The sequence below is a fragment of the Coregonus clupeaformis genome, chromosome 11 (assembly GCF_020615455.1).
Source record: "Coregonus clupeaformis isolate EN_2021a chromosome 11, ASM2061545v1, whole genome shotgun sequence".
In the NCBI taxonomy this organism is placed as follows: domain Eukaryota; kingdom Metazoa; phylum Chordata; class Actinopteri; order Salmoniformes; family Salmonidae; genus Coregonus; species Coregonus clupeaformis.
The window spans coordinates 45,392,683-45,413,270 of NC_059202.1; positions in this window are offsets into that span (position 1 = coordinate 45,392,683).

Here is a 20,588-nt window from a genome sequence, read left to right on the forward strand (position 1 = left end):
ATGGGCATGCCAATGGCTATCAATCAGTGACAGTACATACAATGATATTCCATGCTGGAGTGAGAGGTTTGAGTGATGGGTGGGACAGTCAAGCACTCTCAGAATGTCTGTGTCACCCATACAACCGAGGAGAGCTATAGGCAGAAAGACAAGAGATTCCCCTGCTCTTCAATTTGTCTTCAGACGGATTGTCTTTTATTGATGGGTTTCTAGGTCAGCGACCCTTTGTGCTGTTCAAAGGATCTAAAGGGCCCCCAGATGGGCCTTCTCAAGATGGAGCCTATTGTGGTGGGCTTTCTATGGCGTCTAACAAATGAAATCTGCAGGAGCCATTAGCAGGCCCGGGATTGTTTTAGGGGTGGCCACTCCTCTCAGGGGGGGTAAAGATGACATTCTCCACCACAGATCAGTCATCTCAACCGTTGTGGCCTGGCTCCTTTCTCAGGAAAAGGGCTTTGCTCATTTTGCTCTCACATGCTTTGCATTGGGGAATAAACTCTTGGTCGGGCTTTACAAAAGAGTCCCAGAGGCCAGAGACTTTAGCGATATTGTGAGACCTGTTTAGGTCAGCATCTTCAGTCTCGACACCCACAAGTTTGGATTCCACAGCATCAATGGGAAATGATTAGCCCACATTCTCTTTAAACCACCTGTCAGTTCGTTACTCTGGCAACTAACGACAGATATCTCATCATCATACATTACGTTTTCAAATTAAAAAATAACTTTCTAAGCTACTGCAATGTTAAAACAAAACAACAATTTATTTGACTAAGTTCCTGTCCACATTTACAATGTTAAGTATCAATCAAACAATAGCTAAGAACAATATGTATTTTCTTAAACCTCTCAGATCCAAAGGGAAAAAGGGTTCTGACTTTAGTGTGAAGTGTGAACACTTGGGCTAATCGTCAGCTGAACTGTGCAGTGTGCACTTCACTGAGGGGACTTGAGTCAGGTGTCTGCTTCCCTCCCCTGACAGCCTTCCATACACAAAGTAGTGTGAACACCACAGGAAGCCTGGGCCTCACCTTAAACCCACATCACATGATTAGACCAACCTGCCTACAGTATGGGAACATCTCATCTCAGCCTCGACACACACAGAGCTGTGGCCAAGGGGGAGTAACACCTTGTACTACCCCAGGGGGAGATCACACAGGAATTCACAAATCACAGGAATTCACAAATCACATGAGATAGGCAAATTAGCTACAATCTGCTTAGTTAATCAGTCAATCCATTAATGAATCGTTCAAAGTCAAGAATTTTCTAAAACTATTTGGCCCAAGATAATATGTCTCACAGAAATGAGTTACGGACCAAGATAATATGTCTCACACAAATTAGTTATGGTGAACAGTTCTGAATATGTCCAATATAATGTCAGTCCTCACAGCAGCCACATAGGGTTTGTACAAGATTGTCTAAACAAAACTAATAAACAACAAATGGTCTCAACACCACGTCAATACTCAACGTAAGTTATGCCAGACGTTCCTCCTGTTGCTAACCAAGTTCTTCCTGTCTCTTCCTGTCTCCAGACTTCCATCTGCGATCCCTCTGCTCTGCTTCATTATCATATTTAATATGCGAGAGGGGTCCGGGGGTTCCTGTAATCCGCTTTGCCTCCTCTCAGCTGCTTAGCCCGGACCCTCTCCTCTCATGTTTGACTAATTTAGAACTGTAATGGGAGCATGTCTCCCCAGCTTTTAGCAGGCAGCCTGCCTGCCTCGCTCTCTCTGGCCCTGGCCATCTCTCTCTTCAGCATGTCAGTCAGCTCCTTCCATCTGGCTTTTGTGGGTCTAACAGCCTGATTACCACTGATCACTATCTATCACCGCCTCAGACATCAGGGGAACACGGGCGATCATACAAAGAGGCTGAAGACGGCCATCTCTACTCTGATTTCCATAAGTTCCTGTGATTCTGCTAGGAGATAGTCAGGTGACATGTATTACGTGACCGTAGGCTGTGACCTTCATTTGTAATGGTGTTATTTAAACAGCGATAAAGATCAGCGATTACGGTCAACTTAATGATTTAGTGTTCTAGTCTAGTTCTTTCAATCTCAGCCCGGGGAACATCAAACACATGGGCTGATGATTCTTGACACACAAATGCGCAAGTATAATCAAAATAGGATCCTGTTAACACTAGACCACACACCGCCTTTAGAATGCTAACTAAGTCTAACTGTTCAGTAAAGAAGGAGCAAAGCCAACTATTTTACCCACTATATTATGTGTTACATTTTGACTCAAACTGATCTGTGTTCCATTTGCACCCCTTGCCTGAGAGTGTTTACCTTGTCCTGTGTGTCCACCAGTGGTAGAATACCCTGGGCTGCAGGCCAATGCTCACTCCCTGCTGGTCATTTGGGGGGACGGCGGGTCGATATTGTGTCCAATGCTTATTGATCCGCTCAGCGAGGGGATGGATGGGCCCGTTTCCCACACCCTGTGGACACCCTGTGGTGGAGCAGGAAGCACGGTCACATAACTTTCTGTGAGGGAGAAAGGAACCGGTACACAGAGGAGAAAGGTTCGGCTCATAGTGGGTTTACTTGTGGTAGTGGTACTTACTGATTTATGCAATAAAGCATTCATTTTGTACATATTTATAGAGAATACAACAGCGGCAAATACACTGGATGTCACATTCTAAAGACATTGAGAAACGATAAAAGTGATCAATTGTTTAATCAACTCTATTTTGCTTTATTCAGGCCTTCCTGAAGTGTTTATTGGTAAACCAAATACAAGTGGGTTATAGGTGAAGCTGATTTGACATCGACCTTTGGTTGTGGGCAGAAACCTACATATGAGTAACTGGACTGTAAATGTAAGCCAACCTAACCCCCACACATGCAGCTGTGGGGGATGGAGTCTGACCGTGTGAGTGTGGGACACTAGTGGCTGGGAATGGCCAGCTAATTCAGAACCTAATCCCATTTGATTTCCAGCAGCTCCTCGGCTGCCCCCCTCTGTGACACGTATCACTCAGCCTAGAGCAGGCGACAGTGAGCCAGCCGGCCACATATGGATCCTCCCTTGATATCATCCAGTCAGCGTGTAATCTTATTATGCAAAGTTCTAATCCTCACCTATGTCTAATTCCCCAAGGGTCGCAATATTGCGATATCAAGGTTTTGGGAGGTCATGTTTCGTGATCGCTGATCTATTCTTCTGAGGAGATGTGGGACTTAAGGACTTTCCCGAGAGGCCAAGCAGCAATACACTGAAAGAGAGAGAGAGAGAGAGAGAGAGAGAGAGAGAAGGGGAAACCTGCAGCATGGGTTTGGAAGACGAGATTGACATGAGGTCCCTTGCTAGGATTACAGACTTGATATGTAGCAGTGGGATTTTTCCAGCAGACACGTTATTGGACGGGGGAATAAGGGGCCACCAGCGGGCTGAAATTGGATCAAGATTGGCATTCGCAGCGAGTCGGCGCGCCGGCTAAAACAGCAGCTGCCTGCAGATTTGGACTCCTTTCAGGTGAAGCCACCTCCAGTCACTTGGAAAGAGAATGGATGGAAAGTGAGCAGGAGGGGGGAGGTTGCACGGGAGGGGCAGGAGGACAGGGAGAGAGAGAGAGAGGGTGGGTGATAATTTTGATGTCTGTGAGATTTAGCAGCGACGTAATGGGATTAAGTGTAACACCTTTGCTGGAGAAAAAAGCCACCTGGTGCTGTAACTGGATGAGAGTGAGGCCTAATCCGTTCCCATCTGTAGGATGCCATTCATAAAGCTCCCAGTGGTTTCCGCTCTGCTTGCTTTAGTTAATGCCATCAACAGGAGCAATGTGGAAAAAAGTCCAGAACTCAATACCCTGCCACAAAAACAAGCTGATGCAGCATCATCCTCCTACCCAAACTGGGGGGAGAGGTTACAGTGTGTTATGGGAATGTGTTGTAATATAGCCTACACATTGGGATGGAATTTTCTATGTCAGGGGCTACTTTCTATGTCAGTAGATCTACCAGTATGAGGATTCTCAGGATTTTCAGGATTCCCCTGAAAAGGTGAGGTAAGTCCTTTTGTGTGTGCCTACTGGGCTACCTGGTTTTAGTGTGGTACTGGTAACAGTGAGGTCTAAGGTTAGTTAGGGTATAATGAGCATTTCTAAACAGACTAGTGATCAGCTGGGGATGCCAGGGTGGGGACTGCTGTGTCACTAACAAGCTGCAGTTATGTTCATTTGCAGGTCCTGACACGTACCAGGCAAAACCCAAGGGTTAGTTGGCTTCTCTAACCAATATGGCTGTCGCTCACTCAGCGTACATAGGGGAGCTCAACCAGGTATTCCTCCCCGAACCAGTACTCCCACAATGGTTGAGTAAATTGCTTTTATTAAAACCCCTGTCCTCCAAATTATGGAAGATCTTGTTGTTCAGTCCATATTATAATTTCATAATAATACAATATTAGTCTCTGCTCACAGCGGCTGTGGGTAGAGACTAATACAATATGATTTTTTTTTTTATCATACTCCCTACACCAGAAAGCAACCAACACTGCAATAAGTCCTTTATAAACATTATTTAGGAAATCTCTTATTCACCAGTAATATTTGAAACCCTTTTCTCATTAGTCTATCCCGTTCACTTTCTCTTTCAAAACACACACAAATACGTCTACAATTGCATTGAGGGCTGTTAGTATTAGTTCCAGCTGAGTAGACAGGCTGATGGGATGGGCAATAAACCTCTGGCTCTGAAACAGTCTCAGCCATAAACAAAGAGACCGTCTCAATCTACTATACTGTAGCTGTCACAATACTGACTGGCCTTACTGACAAACCACAATACTACTCAGGTAATTAAAAATGAATATATTAACACCACAAACCAGGTACCAATGTAAACTTAGTGAATCTGATTAGTCATTAAAATGTCATTCTGAAAGAAATTGTGTATTATTATTGTTCCTCTAACCTGAAGCAAACTCAATGATTCCAACGGTGGGTTTTATACATCTCTGTATTGGCTTTGGCCTGCATTCAGCAGTAGTAGTCAAACAGAGTGGACTTTTCAATGTTCTATCCAGCCTTCTCTGTCTGCTAGGATAAAGCATGGGGCCAATGTCACATTGTGGAAGTCCTCTGTTTACTCTTTGGTTTAAGAGGAGCTCTGTGTAAAGAGGGATGCCCACTGATCTCTATGGCAAACATGGGGGCGAGCATGGTGGGTTGAGGTACTGACAGCCCGTCACTCTCACAGTCTATCTCGCCATCAAACGAGCCTCAGTGTTGACACGATGCTCCAGACAAACTCCAAATAACAAGCAGAGCATTTACTAGGGTTGTTCTCTCTGAGGCAGTGTTGTTTGCAAAGGGCTTGGTACCCTTGTCTGCATTATGCCATGTTGAGGAGGTATTAGGTAGCACAACACAAGACTTTCACTTCCAACTGAAAGGAGGGAGTAAACATATTGACAAGCAATTGACTTGCCATTCAGATGATCTGCTAGTTATGACTACTTCTCTAACAGTGGTCCAACAACCATGGGTACTTAAGAAATGACCAAAGTTATTCAATTTATTTGTGCTAGAGGATAAGCGGTATCTAATATCAATCTTACATACTGCATATGATTTTCAAACAAAGTAACACCTGCAGTTTACTATGAGCCCACCTTTTGTCCAGCTAACACCACGTCTCTGGGAGAGGCAATTCCATTTGTGGGCCTAGCCCATACAGGGAAGCACTACTTCTACAGATCTGTGTGTTGGGATATGAATTAGATTGGGGGGGGTCCTTCCTTTGTTCGTCTGAGATTAAGTCGGAGTTCCAGAGGAAAAATGAGGGAAGAAAATCCATGGAGGTTGATTAGGAGAAAGAGTGGCTTTCTCTCCTTCCCCCTTTGAGTTTGAGCATCTCTTTCAGGCGCTCTTTTCAAAGATACCTGTGAACTTGGAAGGAGATCAGTGAAACTCTCTCCTCCGCTCAGTTCACACTTGACAGGGGGTTCAGGTTAAGACTGCCATTCCCACAGAAAGCCACAGCGCTACAGGACTCCGTCACCTCTAATATCGTGACAACAACTGGCGGAGAGAGTTGGAGAAGACTTGTCCTTGCTTTTGTCCAGACTTTTTCTTAGGAGGAAAAACATCTTATAATATTGTATAGGCCCACTTCATTGTTAGAGGGTTTGTTTCCTAAAGTACACATTTAATAGAAGTACCTTTAGGTTTTGATCCTTTCAAGCCAAATTTCTTAGACTCCTTGGAATCTATTACATTTCAAAATCACAACAAAACAAAGCTCAAAATTCCATCATTTCGATTGTTCATTCCAACTACTAAGTCATTTAATCAATACTGAACATACACATTTTCCAAATAATCAAGTGAATCTCCAAACTGAGACCTAAATTCACACCAGGTTAAACGTGACGTCAACAGAATTCGATTCTAATGTCCATCACGGCACCATAATGTATTGTTGATCTTGTCTGCACTATGTACGGGGGGACAGATAGAACTTCATTAGAGCTTTGACAAGCCCACTCTCTAAAAGTGATGAGATTATTCCTAATTGATGCCACAGTCGATTAGGGTTCGGTCCATTGCTGGTCTAGCCCTGGTTCAGACCGCAGGACGTTGATGAAAAGCGTGGTTCGCCCAGCTCAAGCTGTTTCTGCTAAAAGAGGACAGATTTTAGGGAACAGCCTAATGACTCTGTTTGAAGTATAATGAATCCATCCCATTGCTGTAACCTCTTCTATCTGCCAACTTGGGGGATGAGGGACAAGAAGACAAAAAAGGTTGTCATTCACTAGAGGGGTCTTCTGCAGTGAAGTGTGGAGGCCCTTTGTAACTGCATTGTGAGTTGAGAAAAAAACTCATTTATTTACATGCAAACAAAGTTAACAAGAGCTAAGAGGTTACCGAGCCATTTGCTTTTCACAATGGAAGGGGGGGGGGGCGCAAACAAACAGCAGATTCTTCTACTCAATAGAACTTCAGGGTCTACTAGAGACATTATATGAAGATTGTGCATGTGAGACTCACATACCCATTATCATGAGACAGTTCATTAAATTGGTTGTTAGTTGAATTGTACACCATGATTTTATTACATTATATTAAAAGCAAAATCAACTTTCCTTTCATTGTCCACTAGACAAGCTCCACTTAAATAAAAGGTTAAAATGTGGACACGTGTTCAGTGGATGTAGGCGAAGAGAAAACGGTGAACCTCCTTGACGTCCTCCAGTTCTTCAGGATTCAAAGAGGCGTCTGGCGAACAACGAGACAGTCAGTCAAGTTGTCCTCTGTCCGTTTTACAGCCCTCTAACCAATTATACTATTATGTGTGTTTTGTCGCGGTATTTGTAATTTATTCTGTACATAATGTTTCTGCCACCGTCTCTTATGACCAAAAAGAGCTTCTGGATATCAGGCCAGCGATTACTCACCTTGTATTGGACGAAGATTTTTTATTTAATGAGACGGACGCAAAGGATATCCTACAGACACCCGACAAGGCCCAAATCCCTGTCATTCGCATGAGAAAGAGACGGAGATATCGTGGACGTAGGTCGGGGTGCCTTGTAAGGATCCGACGGCGAGCGAGTAATCTGCCTCTTCCATCAATCCTATTAGCCAATGTTCAATCATTTGAAAATAAATTGGACGACCTAAGATTAAAGTTAAAAAAAATTGTAATATCTTATGTTTCACTGAGTCGTGGCTGTTTTACCAAGAGAGTTTTCATCTATATTTTTCGTAGCTGTCTATTTACCACCACAAACCAATGCTGGCACTAAGATTGCACTCAATGAGCTGTATAAGGCCATAAGTAAACAGGAAAACGCTCATCCAGAGGCAGCGCTCCTAGTGGCCGGGGACTTTAATGCAGGGAAACTTAAATCCGTTCTACCTCATTTCTACCAACATGTTAAATGTGCAACCAGAGGGGAAAAAAACTCTAGACCACCTTTACTCCACACACAGAGACGCGTACAAAGCTCTCCCTCGCCCTCCATTTGGCAAATCTGACCATAACTCTATCCTCCTGATTCCTGCATATAAGCAAAAACTAAAGCAGGAAGCACCAGTGACATGGTTAATAAGGAAGTGGTCAGATGACGCAGATGCTAAGCTACAGCACTGTTTTGCTAGCACAGACTGGAATATGTTCCGGGATTCTTCCGATAGCATTGAGGAGTACACCACATCAGTCACTGGCTTCATCAATAAGTGTATCGATGATGTCGTCCCCACAGTAACGATACGTACATACCCCAAACAGAAGCCATGGATTACAGGCAACATCCGCACTGAGCTAAAGGGTAGAGCTGCCGCTTTCAAGGAGCGGGACTCTAACCCGGACGCTTATAAGAAATCCCACTATGCCCTCCGACGAACCATCAACCAGGCAAAGAGTCAATACAGGACTAAGATTGAATCGTACTACACCGGCTCGTCGGTTGTGGCAGGGCTTGAAAACTATTACAGACTACAAAGGGAAGCACAGTCGTGAGCTGCCCAGTGACACAAGCCTACCAGACGAGCTAAATCACTTCTATGCTCGCTGCAAGGCAAGCAACACTGAAGCATGCATGAGAGCATCAACTGTTCCGGATGACTATGTGATCACGCTCTCCGTAGCCGATGTGAGTAAGACTTTTAAGCAGGTCAACATTCACAAGGCCGCAGGGCCAGACGGATTACCAGGACGTGTACTCCAAGCATGCGCCGACCAACTGGCAAGTGTCTTCACTGACATTTTCAACATGTCCCTGACTGAGTCTGTAATACCAACATGTTTCAAGTAGACCACCATAGTCCCTGTGCCCAAGAACACTAAGATAACCTGCCTAAATGACTACCGACCCGTAGCACTCACGTAGCCATTAAGTGCTTTGAAAGGCTGGTCATGGCTCACATCAACACCATTATAACAGAAACCCTAGACCCACTCCAATTTGCATACCGCCCCAACAGATCCACAGATGATGCAATCTCTATTGCACTCCACACTGCCCTTTCCCACCTGGACAAGAGGAACACCTACGTGAGAATGCTATTCATTGACTACAGCTCAGCATTCAACACCATAGTGCCCTCTAAGCTCATCACTAAGCTAAGGATCCTGGGACTAAACACCTCCCTCTGCAACTGGATCCTGGACTTCCTGACGGGCCGCCCCCAGGTGGTAAGGGGTAGGTAACAACACATCTGCCACACTGATCCTCAAACACGGGGGCCCCTCAGGGTGCGTGCTCAGTCCCCTCCTGTACTCCCTGTTCACCCATGACTGCATGGCCAGGCACGACTCCAACACCATCATTAAGTTTGCCGATGACACAACAGTGGTAGGCCTGATCACCGACAACGATGAGACAGCCTATAGGGAGGAGGTCAGAGACCTGGCTGTGTGGTGCCAGGCTAACAACCTCTCCCTCAATGTGACCAAGACAAAGGAGATGATTGTGGACTACAGGAAAAAAAAGAGGACTGAGCACGCCCCCATTCTCATCGACGGGGCTGTAGTGGAACAGGTTGAGAGCTTCAAGTTCCTTGGTGTCCACATTACCAACGAACTATCATGGTCCAAACACACCAAGACAGTCGTGAAGAGGGCACGACAAAGCCTATTCCCCCTCAGGAGACTGAAAAGATTTGGCATGGGTCCTCAGATCCTCAAAAAATTAGACAGCTGCACCATCGAGAGCATCCTGACTGGTTGCATCACCGCCTGGTATGGCAACTGTTTGGCCTCCGACCGCAAGGCACTACAGAGGGTAGTGCATACGGCCCAGTACATTACTGGGGCCAAGCTTCCTGCCATCCAGGACCTCTATACCAGGTGGTGTCAGAGGAAGGCCCTCAAAATTGTCAAAGACTCCAGTCACCCTAGTCATAGACTGTTCTCTCTGCTACCGCACGGCAAGCGGTACCGGAGTGCCAAGTCTAGGTCCAAAAGACTTCTCAACAGCTTCTACCCCCAAGCCATAAGACTCCTGAACAGCTAATCATGGCTACCCAGACTATTTGCACTGCCCACCCCACCCCATCTTTTTACGCTGCTGCTACTCTGTTAATTATTTATGCATAGTCACCTTAACTCTACCCACATGTACATATTACGTCAACTACCTCAACTAGCTGGTGCCCCCGCACATTGACTCTGCACAAGTACCCCCCTGTATATATAGCCTCCCTACTGTTATTTTATTTTACCTCTGCTCTTTTTTTCTCAACACTTTTTTGTTGTTTTATTCTACTTTTTTATTTAAAATAAATGCACTGTTGGTTAAGGGCTGTAAGTAAGCATTTCACTGTAATGTCTGCACCTGTTGTATTCGGCGCATGTGGCCAATACAATTTGATTTGATTTGATTTGATAGTGTTTCCGACATTTTCGGACCACTAAACAACCATTGATTTAGAACCACAGAGAGTTACCGAAAGTCCGCTAAGAAAACAGGAGCTGCCTCCACTATTACAGCACCATTTCAACTTCAACATCATCAAATCACCTCTGCTTAGTCTAATACAGTGACAATTTTGTCCAGTCAATATAAGCTAAATATGATGTGGCTGTCCATGGTTCTGATTTCTGTGTGCGTGTGTGTGCGTGCGCGTTCGTGCAAGTAATAAAACATGTTGACTCACCCTCCTCTCTTTCATGATGACGAAACAGTCTATCACTCTGTCATACAGTACACGCTTTATTTTTTGTTTTCCTTGGCTACCTGGCTAAAATGCTTGCTCGCTAGCCTAACTTCCATTCATGGGCAACGTTAGCTAGTTAACATTAGCCTTCTACAACTAGCTACGTATTGTACTTCCATCCTCTCAGGCTAGGGGCCCAACAATGTATGAACTAATGGTTGGATCAGAATCACCGTTATAATCATTGGCCAATACGGAGAATTAAGTAAAACCACAAGTCCAAATCCCTATCTCCATCCATGGCTAATTTAGGAAAGGGACAATTTTAGCTAGATGGCTAGCTAGACACCGGAGGACAACAACACAACGAGATGCAACAATTCAAGTTTTTCTGTCAATGACTATGCTCTCAATGGGATCCAAGCTGGCTTCCCTTGACACTTTATTTTGGTGAGCCAGGACCATTCACAGTTGAGCTCGCTCAGTTTAGCTCAATGCTGATTGGCAATTTTTTTATACTTATTTTGTCAAGGGAGGCCAGATGCTTGCTGGCTTCCCTTGCCTTCAATGCTACGGGCGGCAACAATGTCATACTCATTTGGACCAGACAACATCAGCTAGATGGCCTACACGTAGAGAGACAGAGGGGCGTTGTTTCGCTCGCTCAGATGCTTTCTCCTGTGAGATACATTCAGCCTCTTGCGAATTGAAGGAAAATCATGAAACACAGAGAAATTAAAGATACATTATTTATTTATTGGTACATTTTGGGGGGAAGACTGGCTTCCCTTGGCATCCATGAATACACGCCACTGAAGGGCACGCCCCTCCCCATAGGTGGCTCATTACTGAGATTCATTGCTGATTCCTGCCTGTAGCTCACTAGTCCCTATGAGGTGTCTAGTGATACAGGTTATGAGCTCTATAGCGAGTCGAGAGAACGAGCACAGTTGGACACGACCACGCTATTGTCCCACACACAGTCTCTATGGTTCATATTAGCCCCCGAAATGAGCTGTTTGTCACCATCTCAATGCTTTTCATTCCTGGGAGCTAGATTCAGTTATGAATCGCCCCTGCCTGTTATCACAGAAGGGGTCAATTTTCCAGAGCCATCTGTCCATTCCCAGCTAGGTTACAAGGCACTTTGTCACCAGTACCTATGACTGGTCAGTAGGGTAACCTCCATGATAATGTTTTTTTCCCTGGTTCTATTTTTAAGGTGTGTGGTCCAGCGCTGGGTGTCAGCCGGTTATCGGAACGCATCTTACCGCCTAAACCGAGTGAGGCTCTTTGTGACAACAGTACCCCCAGGTGGCACTGCCAATCGGGGCACTTCACTGATCGCCGGAGCCCGGGTACCCAGAGTGGGCCAGGATTTAGTCAACTCTTGGCATATAAACACTGTTTTTTTATTACCAAGTGTTCACGGGTGTCAAGTGTTGTGTCTCCTGCAGGTGAGTTTGATGAAAAGTGTCCCTTCTCCATGTTCAGACACACGGTTGTCAAGAGTGGTGAAAATGGAAGAAGAACCAATCTCTCCCAGTCCACAAGGTAACGCCCGCCCCTTCAGATGGCACTTCACGGGAGTTTCCCTGTCTGCTCCGACCAATGGCGTGCAAGCGCAGAGTCGGCCTGGATCATGCGAACAGTGACGTCAGGGTACAGGCTACAATTAGTTGTGCGTCCCCCAAGCTTCTGCAGCGTCATCACATCGACTGTTCCTGAGGCCTCAGCGCCTGTTTTGAGGGAGGAAATATCCTCCCGTGTTCAGAAGCAGGAAATCCGAGTGGTTCCTATGGTGAAGATCTGGAACGGCAGGTATAGGTAGTCCTGTGTAGTTCAGTTGGTAGAGCATGGTGCTTGCAACGCCAGGGTTGTGGGTTCGATTCCCACGGGGGGCCAGTATGAAAATGTATGCACTCACTAACTGTAAGTCGCTCTGGATAAGAGTGTCTGCTAAATGACTAAAATGTAAATGTATAGCTGGTATTTCCTGGTTATGAAAAGGGACGGGACTTTGGTCCCATTCTAGACCTACGTGCCCTCAGCAAGAACCTCAGAGTCTACAAACTCAGAATGCTCACGAACCGCCGGTTGGCTGGTGGCGGCGGAGTCGAGGCGGCAAGCATTGTTACACACATCCATGCTACTGTCTTGTATTCAGTCTCTAGGCTTCATAAGAAACCAGAAAAAGAGCTGTCTGACTCCATCTCAGAGCGTTCCGTTTCTGGGTCTCGAGTTACACTCACTCACGTATTGCAGTTTTCTATCCCCATGAGGGTGTCTGGTTTCTGGCTCTGTTTAGCCAAATTTCGTCTGGATCACACAGTGCATTTTCACCAGTGCATACGCCTACTGAGGATGATGGCCTCTGCACTTCAGGTGTCCCTGTCAGGCCTATGGGCCTCCCATGGGCACACGTTGGAGAGGATGCGCCGGGAGGGTTTATCATTGATTCTTGTGGCCCAGGCAGCCTTGGTTCGTGGAGATCGTTCACCTTTTAGGCGGGGACCCGTGGCAATTTGGTTACTATGGGCCTGGTCCCTGAGAGGGCCGATCTGATTGCTAGAGGTTTACCTCTGAATGTAATTGCTAAATTCAGTCCGCAAGGGTGCCTTCCACGAGAGGGCTGTATGTGTATAAGTGGCAAGCGTTTGAGCTCTGGTGCCAAGATAAAGGTCTGGTTCCTTTTCAATGCTCAGGACATCCTTATGTTCTTACAGGAGCTTTTCAAGCATTCTCCACTTTAAAAGTGTACATGATCACTATCACAGCGTGTCATGTGGGAATTGACGGAGCCTCACTTGGGGCTCACCCCATGGTGGTGCAGTTCCTGAAAGGTATGTATCGTCTCAGACCGGTCTCTAAACCAATCGTGCCCACATGGGACTTGGCACTGGTTTTGAAGGCACTGTGTGCGGCCCCCTATGAGCCTCTGGAGTCGGTGGATCTGAAGATCCTCTCCTACAAAGCCTCCCTGCTCATTGCTTAGGCCTCGGCTAAACGTGTTGGGGACCTCCACGCGTTATCCGTACACCCATCCTGTACTCAGTTCACTCCGGGCCACTCTAAGGTGACCTTGCGTTAGAGGGTGGATCTGATCTCCATCACCTAGGACTTGACATAGATTAAGTAGATTAATCAAATCTCACATTGTTATCAATTTCTGCTCAATCTGCATGCTTTCTCAATCAGCTTTAACTGTATGTGCACTCGTAAATCAGGTTATTTCTCGAGTTGGGCTCTGGGATATAACAGCCGTTGAGTATCTGATTTTATGGTGGATTGTGGAGGAGGGGGGTTGAGTGTGTTGGAGTATGTGAGTATGTGCATGTGTGCTTGTCTGGCATCTGTTGTGGGGGGGTGGGGATGTTGGGGGGGGGGGGGTATGGGATGGACCACGGGAATTATTTGCTAGGATAATAATTGCTTGTCAATGAATTAAATGTAATACAATGGCAATCCGGGTTATATGTTAGAATCCTACGCGTGAACTGCCGACATTATTACGCATATTAATTGATAATGATGGAAAATAGGATATGCATAATTTTTTTAAAATAGTTATATAGATATATATATATATATAGAGGTGAAAGCATTGGAAATGCTTTTGGCGGTTAATCTGCTTCTGTTTTGTGGGTGGCACTGTGTGCTGTTTTCGATGGATGGGTCCTGGCCTCTCGGGGCCTTAGGGATCCAGAGGGATGTGGGTGGGATGCTGATCACTGGGATGACGGCTCAACTTGGGATGGGGAGGGGCTTTAGCGGGGGAATTAGTGGAGAACAATTGAAGGGTTACTCCGTAGCAATGCAAATATCACGGTACAGCTATATGGACACTCAATCATTACGGTATTTTTTATTGGTCAATTTACAAACATATATAATGATAAATAGACTTGAAACTTGTATCTCATTATGGTGTATAGTGAAATAAGTATAGCCAGTTATAATTGTAATGGCTTAGCTGATAATAACAAAAGAAGAACAATATTTACATGGCTCAAAGAGAAGGAATATAATATCTATTGTATACAGGAAACTCATTCAACAATTCGAGATGAAGTAGCGTGGAAAAAGAATGGGGGGATATACTTCTCCCATGGGCAAAGAAATTCATAAGTGTGATGATATTAATTAATAGTAATTTCGATCCGAATGTGCAAATTCTCCAAATTGATACGCAAGGTAGATGGATTATTTTAAATATGTTATTGGACCATAAACAGATATGGCTCATTAACCTTTACGGACCAAATAATGATGATCCACAATTCTTTGACAATATATATAATAAATTATCAACCCTGCAAGCAATTCAAGACAAAATTATTATGGTGGGGGATTATAATACTGTTTTAAATAGCTCAATGGACCGTAAAGGAAATCACACCACAAACAATCACCCACATGCTCTTAAGGAAATTGTGAATGTCATGGATACATTAGAACTAGTAGATATATGGAGGCTTAAATATACTGATCTAGTGAGATATACATGGTGGAGACTGAATCAAGCTAGTCGTCTTGACTTCTTTCTTATCTCATTCTCGTTGGCACCAAAAGTAAAAAAAAGTGTTGATAGGGGACAGAATGTGGTCGGACCATCATATAATAGGCATATACATTACTCTTACTGAATTTCCACGTGGGCGAGGATATTGGAAATGTAATCAAAGCCTATTGGATGATAATTTATTTATAATTAGAACAAAGGAATTTATAACTGACTTTTTCCCAACATAACATAGGTACAGCGAATCCCCTTATTGTATGGGACACCTTTAAATGTGCCTTTAGAGGCCATGCAATTCAGTACTCATCTCGAAAACAAAAGCAATTTAGGTCAAAAGAGTTTATACTAAGAAAGGAAATAGAAAGTCTAACAGAACAGATAGATGGCAATAAAAACTGTAACATAGAGGCTCAGAATAAATTAGAGGAAAAACAAAAAGAAATGGAGAAACTTATTCAAGAAAGATCAAGTGTAATATATTATAAAAATAAAGCAAACTGAATGGATTATGGGGAAAAATGCACAAAATTCTTTTTTAATCTTCAACATAGGAATGCTACCAAAAATAACTTAATGAAACTGGTTACAATTGACGGAGTCACCCATAATTCACCAAATGATATTTTGAAGGAAGAAACAAAGTACTTTAAACATATGTTTTCTTTTCAGTCACCTCCATCTCCTCTAACTGAAGCTAATTGTAGAGATTTTTTTTCTATTGATAATGTCAAATTAACAGCCACACAGAAAGACTCATGTGAAGGTGAAATTACAGAGGAGGAACTTCTGGATGCAAGTAAAGACTTTAAGTCTGGGAAAACTCCAGGGTTGGATGGCATACCAGTCTACGTATACCAAACCTTTTTTGATATACTAAGAGGACCGTTATTAGCATGTTTTAACCACTCCTATGTAAATGGTAGATTATCTGACACTCAAGAAGAAGGTCTGATCTCATTATTACTGAAACAGGATACAAGTGGAAAATATAAAGATCCAGTCCATTTACAAAATTGGAGGCCCCTTACACTTCAGTGTTGTGATGCAAAAATTCTAGCAAAATGTGTAGCGCATAGAATTAAAAAGGTATTGTTGGATATTATTCATTCTAATCAGACAGGTTTTTTACATGGAAGATACATTGGAGATAATATAAGGCAAGTATTGGAAACAATAGAACACTATGGAAAATATGGGAAACCAGGCCTGCTATTCATAGCAGACTTCGAAAAGGCATTTGATAAAGTTCGACTGGGGTTTATATATAAATGCCTGGAGCATTTCAATTTTGGAGAATCTCTTATAAAATGGGTCAAAATCATGTATAGTAACCCTAGGTGTAAAATAGTAAATAATGGCTATTTCTCCTAAAGTTTTAAACTGTCAAGAGGAGTGAAACAAGGTTGTCCACTATCGGCATATCTATTTATTGTGGCCATCGAGATGTCAGCTATTAAAATCAGATCCAATAATAATATCAGAGGATTAGAAATCCAGGGCTTAAAAACAAAGGTGTCATTGTACGCTGATGATTCATCTTTTCTTTTAAATCCACAACTAGAATCCCTCCACAGCCTCATAGAGGATCTAGATACATTTTCTAACCTCTCTGGATTACAACCAAATTATGACAAATATACTATATTACGTATTGGATCACTAAAAAACAAAATTTTTACATTACCATGTAGTTTACCAATAAAATGGTCTGATGGTGATGTGGATATACTCGGAATACATATCCCAAAGGAAATAAATGATCTCACTTCAATACATTTTAATAGAAAGTTGGCAAAAAATAGATAGGATCTTACTACCATGGAAAGGAAAATACCTGTCAATTTGTGGAAAAATCACCCTGATTAACTCTTTAGTATTATCCCAGTTTACCTATTTGCTTATGGTCTTGCCTACGCCTAGCGAACAGTGTTTTAAATTATATGAGAAAAAAATATTCAACGGCAAGCCAGACAAAATTAAAAGGGCATATTTATATAATGAAATATGAATTCGGAGGACAGAAATTATTAAATATTAAAGCATTAGACCTATCACTAAAAGCTTCAGTCATACAAAAGTTATACATAAATCCGAACTGGTTCTCAAGCAAATTAGTAAGATTGTCTCACCCAATGTTCAAGAAAGGCCTTTTTCCCTTTATTGTAAATGATATCATCGGTAGGACTGGTGGAGTTATGTCGCACATGCAGCTAACAAAAACATATGGATTCAAAAATTAGAATCTTTCAATTTAAATTATTATATAAAATTCTTGCTACCAATAGAATGTTATTTATATGGGGGATACAATCTTCCCAACTCTGCAGATTTTGCTGTGAAGAGACAGAATCATTAGATCATTTGTTTTGGTTCTGTCCATTTGTAGCTTGTTTTTGGACACAGGTCCAGGAATGGCTAAAGGATTGCAATATTTACCTGGAGCTAACCTTGCAGATAGCATTACTGGGTGATCTGAAAAGTCATAGTCAATCGATCAATAATACAATAATACTTTTAGCAAAAATGTTTATTTTTAATTCACAATCTGTAGAAGCAATGAGAATAGAAAGGTTCCGAACTTTTGTAAAACATCACAGTACGGTTGAAATATATATGGCAAATAGAAATCCTATATGGATGGTGTTAAGAGATAGATGGGAGGTATTGAATAGAGTTGAAGGATGGGACTAATACCAAATAACAACAAATAATAACAAAGATAGCTAATAATGTAAGCATACTGTGTCCATAATAAGTATATAGGTTGTATGTTGGGAGCTTTTGGGAAAGAGCACAGTTAGAAAGATATGGCAAATAGAAGCAAACCGGATGGACATCATGAAAATGATTGGAGAGGTTGAGAGTAGAAGTTCAGGAGCAAAATATATATATATATATTGTTGTTCACTAATTTACTCCAAGTAGGGAAAGGATGGCGGGGTTGAAAAGTAATAAAGGGGAGTATATATCTAAAAAACATGGGGGATTGGAAGTGATGCAGACAATTACATTGATAGAAGATACAATCTATCTGCAATATTAAGCTGATCCACCCCCCCCCAAAAAAAATTTAAAAAATTAAAAAAAGGTGACCTTGCGTCCAAATGCGGCTTTCGCCCCGAAAGTCATGGCTATGTCCTACAGGTCCTTAGCTTTTGAACTATTTTCCTTTTCGCCTCCTCCGTTTGCTTCTAAAGAGCAACAGAGGTTACATGCCCTGTGTCCGGTGCGAACTTTACACACGTACATTGAACGACCCAGGATATCCGGTTATGTGACCAGCTTTTTGTCTGTTTTGCTAATCCAGCTCCGTGGCAGGGTGCTCTCTAAGCAGTATCTCTCCCACTGGATTGTGAAGGCTATCTCTCTGGCATATAGCAGCAAGGGACAAAGGTCACCTAGCGGTGTATGCGCCCACTCCACCAGGGGTCTGGCAGCGTCTTGGACGTTGTTTAAAGGGTTGACTATAGGAGATATTTGTGCTGCGGCAAGTTGGGCATCACCACACACTAGTGAGGTTTTATCACTTGGATGTCACTGCTCCCAGTGTAGCCCACAGCGTGCTTACGGCTGGGACAGGGGATAGTCACTAGGCAGCTCGCTGTGTGCGCAATACCCAAACTGCAGCTTCTGGTGGGGTCAGGTCCAGGTGGTCTGCCATGGGCCGTTTCATTTAGTATCCGTTGGGGTCCCCTTGGGGTGTGACTATATTTCCCCATAGTATGTTGTACCAAAGTTGACTGACTGAAAGGGAATGTAACATTATGACAATAACTACTGTTCCCTGAAGGAGGGAAACGAGGTACAACACCTGTTTGGCCTCTCACTGCCCGTTCCTGGGCTCGGTGAAGAGCAGTATTAAATTGAAGGAGTGAATCCGAGCCTCACGCTTATCACCTTTGGACGGCGGGACTTCCAGCGAGGCGAGGATTTCATTGGCCTTGTCAGGCGAGATTGTATATCCTTCAACCAAAGTCGCGACTCTCCATAGTACGTTGTACCTCGTTTCCCCTCCTTCAGGGAACAGTAGTTATAGTCATAACGTTACATTTTGAGACTGACGCTCTTAGATATATGTTGGCTACTCATCTGTTTGTAGGCTATTCTTCTGTCTGCCAGTGACATTCATTGGTCAAGAGAGTGGTACAGAAGAGAGACAAGAGTGTCACAGGCACAGAACACAAATGAAAGGTAGATGGAGGTGAGTTAAGAGGATGTGAGATGTTTGACTCTGATCTCATTCAATGGTAGTTTCTTGGGGAAGACAATTGATTTCTTGAATGAATTATGTCTGTCTCAGTCTGGATTGAATTTAGGGGAACATACAGTAAACTGAGTAAAGATGCTTTAAGATATGAACTTAAAGGTATCCACTAGAGGATATAGTGGATATTGTCTCTGTATTGTACATCGAACTGAATCAGACATTTGGCAGTAACATAGGCCTACTGTTAGTATAAGAACAAAGGAGAAAGACAACTAAAGTAATAGATATTAACACTTCCCTCCATCGCTAGCAGTACAGTACCTCTTCACCAGTCTTTGTGAGGAAACGGTAATTAGCACGTTTTGATGCCACTCTTTAATGTTGGTCTTTAATTAGTCAGGAGTAGCCTAAGTGGCCTAGCTCACAGCTATGTATGGATATCATTTGATAGGTTTGGTGAAGAAATGTTCACCTGCTGTTCCCATGGGGTTTTTAAGAAGTGGTACTGAGGAAAGGTGTCAGTAAATTCTCAGTGAAAGGTGTCTGTTAATTCATACTCTGATATACTGTACCATTTCACAGATGAGGCTCAAATTACAGCTACACCCATCAAAATGTGGATTTTGTTCACTTCTGTCGTAGGTATTGCAATCTTGTGAGATCATAGTTTCTTAATGTGCCAGTGGTCAGGTGCAAATTATAGGCTTTACATTCGCTGGGAACCTTTGTCACAGTGTTTCAACAGTTAAGCTAACACTATTGGGCTATTAGATTTCCAAGTCCGATCTGAGACTTCTAAACGTTTTGCAAATAAAACAAAAGTAGATAATCTACTCTGAACACTGTAGCCTTGTCAGAACACTGTAGTCTTGCTAGGGATGAGGGAGTCAGTGGGACCATGTCCCAATGATAGGGTGACTCAGCCAGTTGATGCACCCTGCCCAGAAGGCCCAGACGACAGCCAGTCACTATTGAGAGAGCTCAAGGAGGCTCTGCCAGGTCACATGAACGATATCATTAAAGCGCTATTAGTCGTCTGGCTCAAGACGCTTGGCCATGGAGGTCTATGGTCTGTGTTGGGGAGGTGGAGTTGGAGAGAGAAACAAGTTTCTCACAGGCCTCTCCAACGGGCTGCAGCTGCAAGGTGCCCTGAAACAGCCCGGCAAGATGGCCACTGTGTGTTTGGCGATGGGGCAGTGGAGGTGGTGCACATTAAGGATGAGATGATTT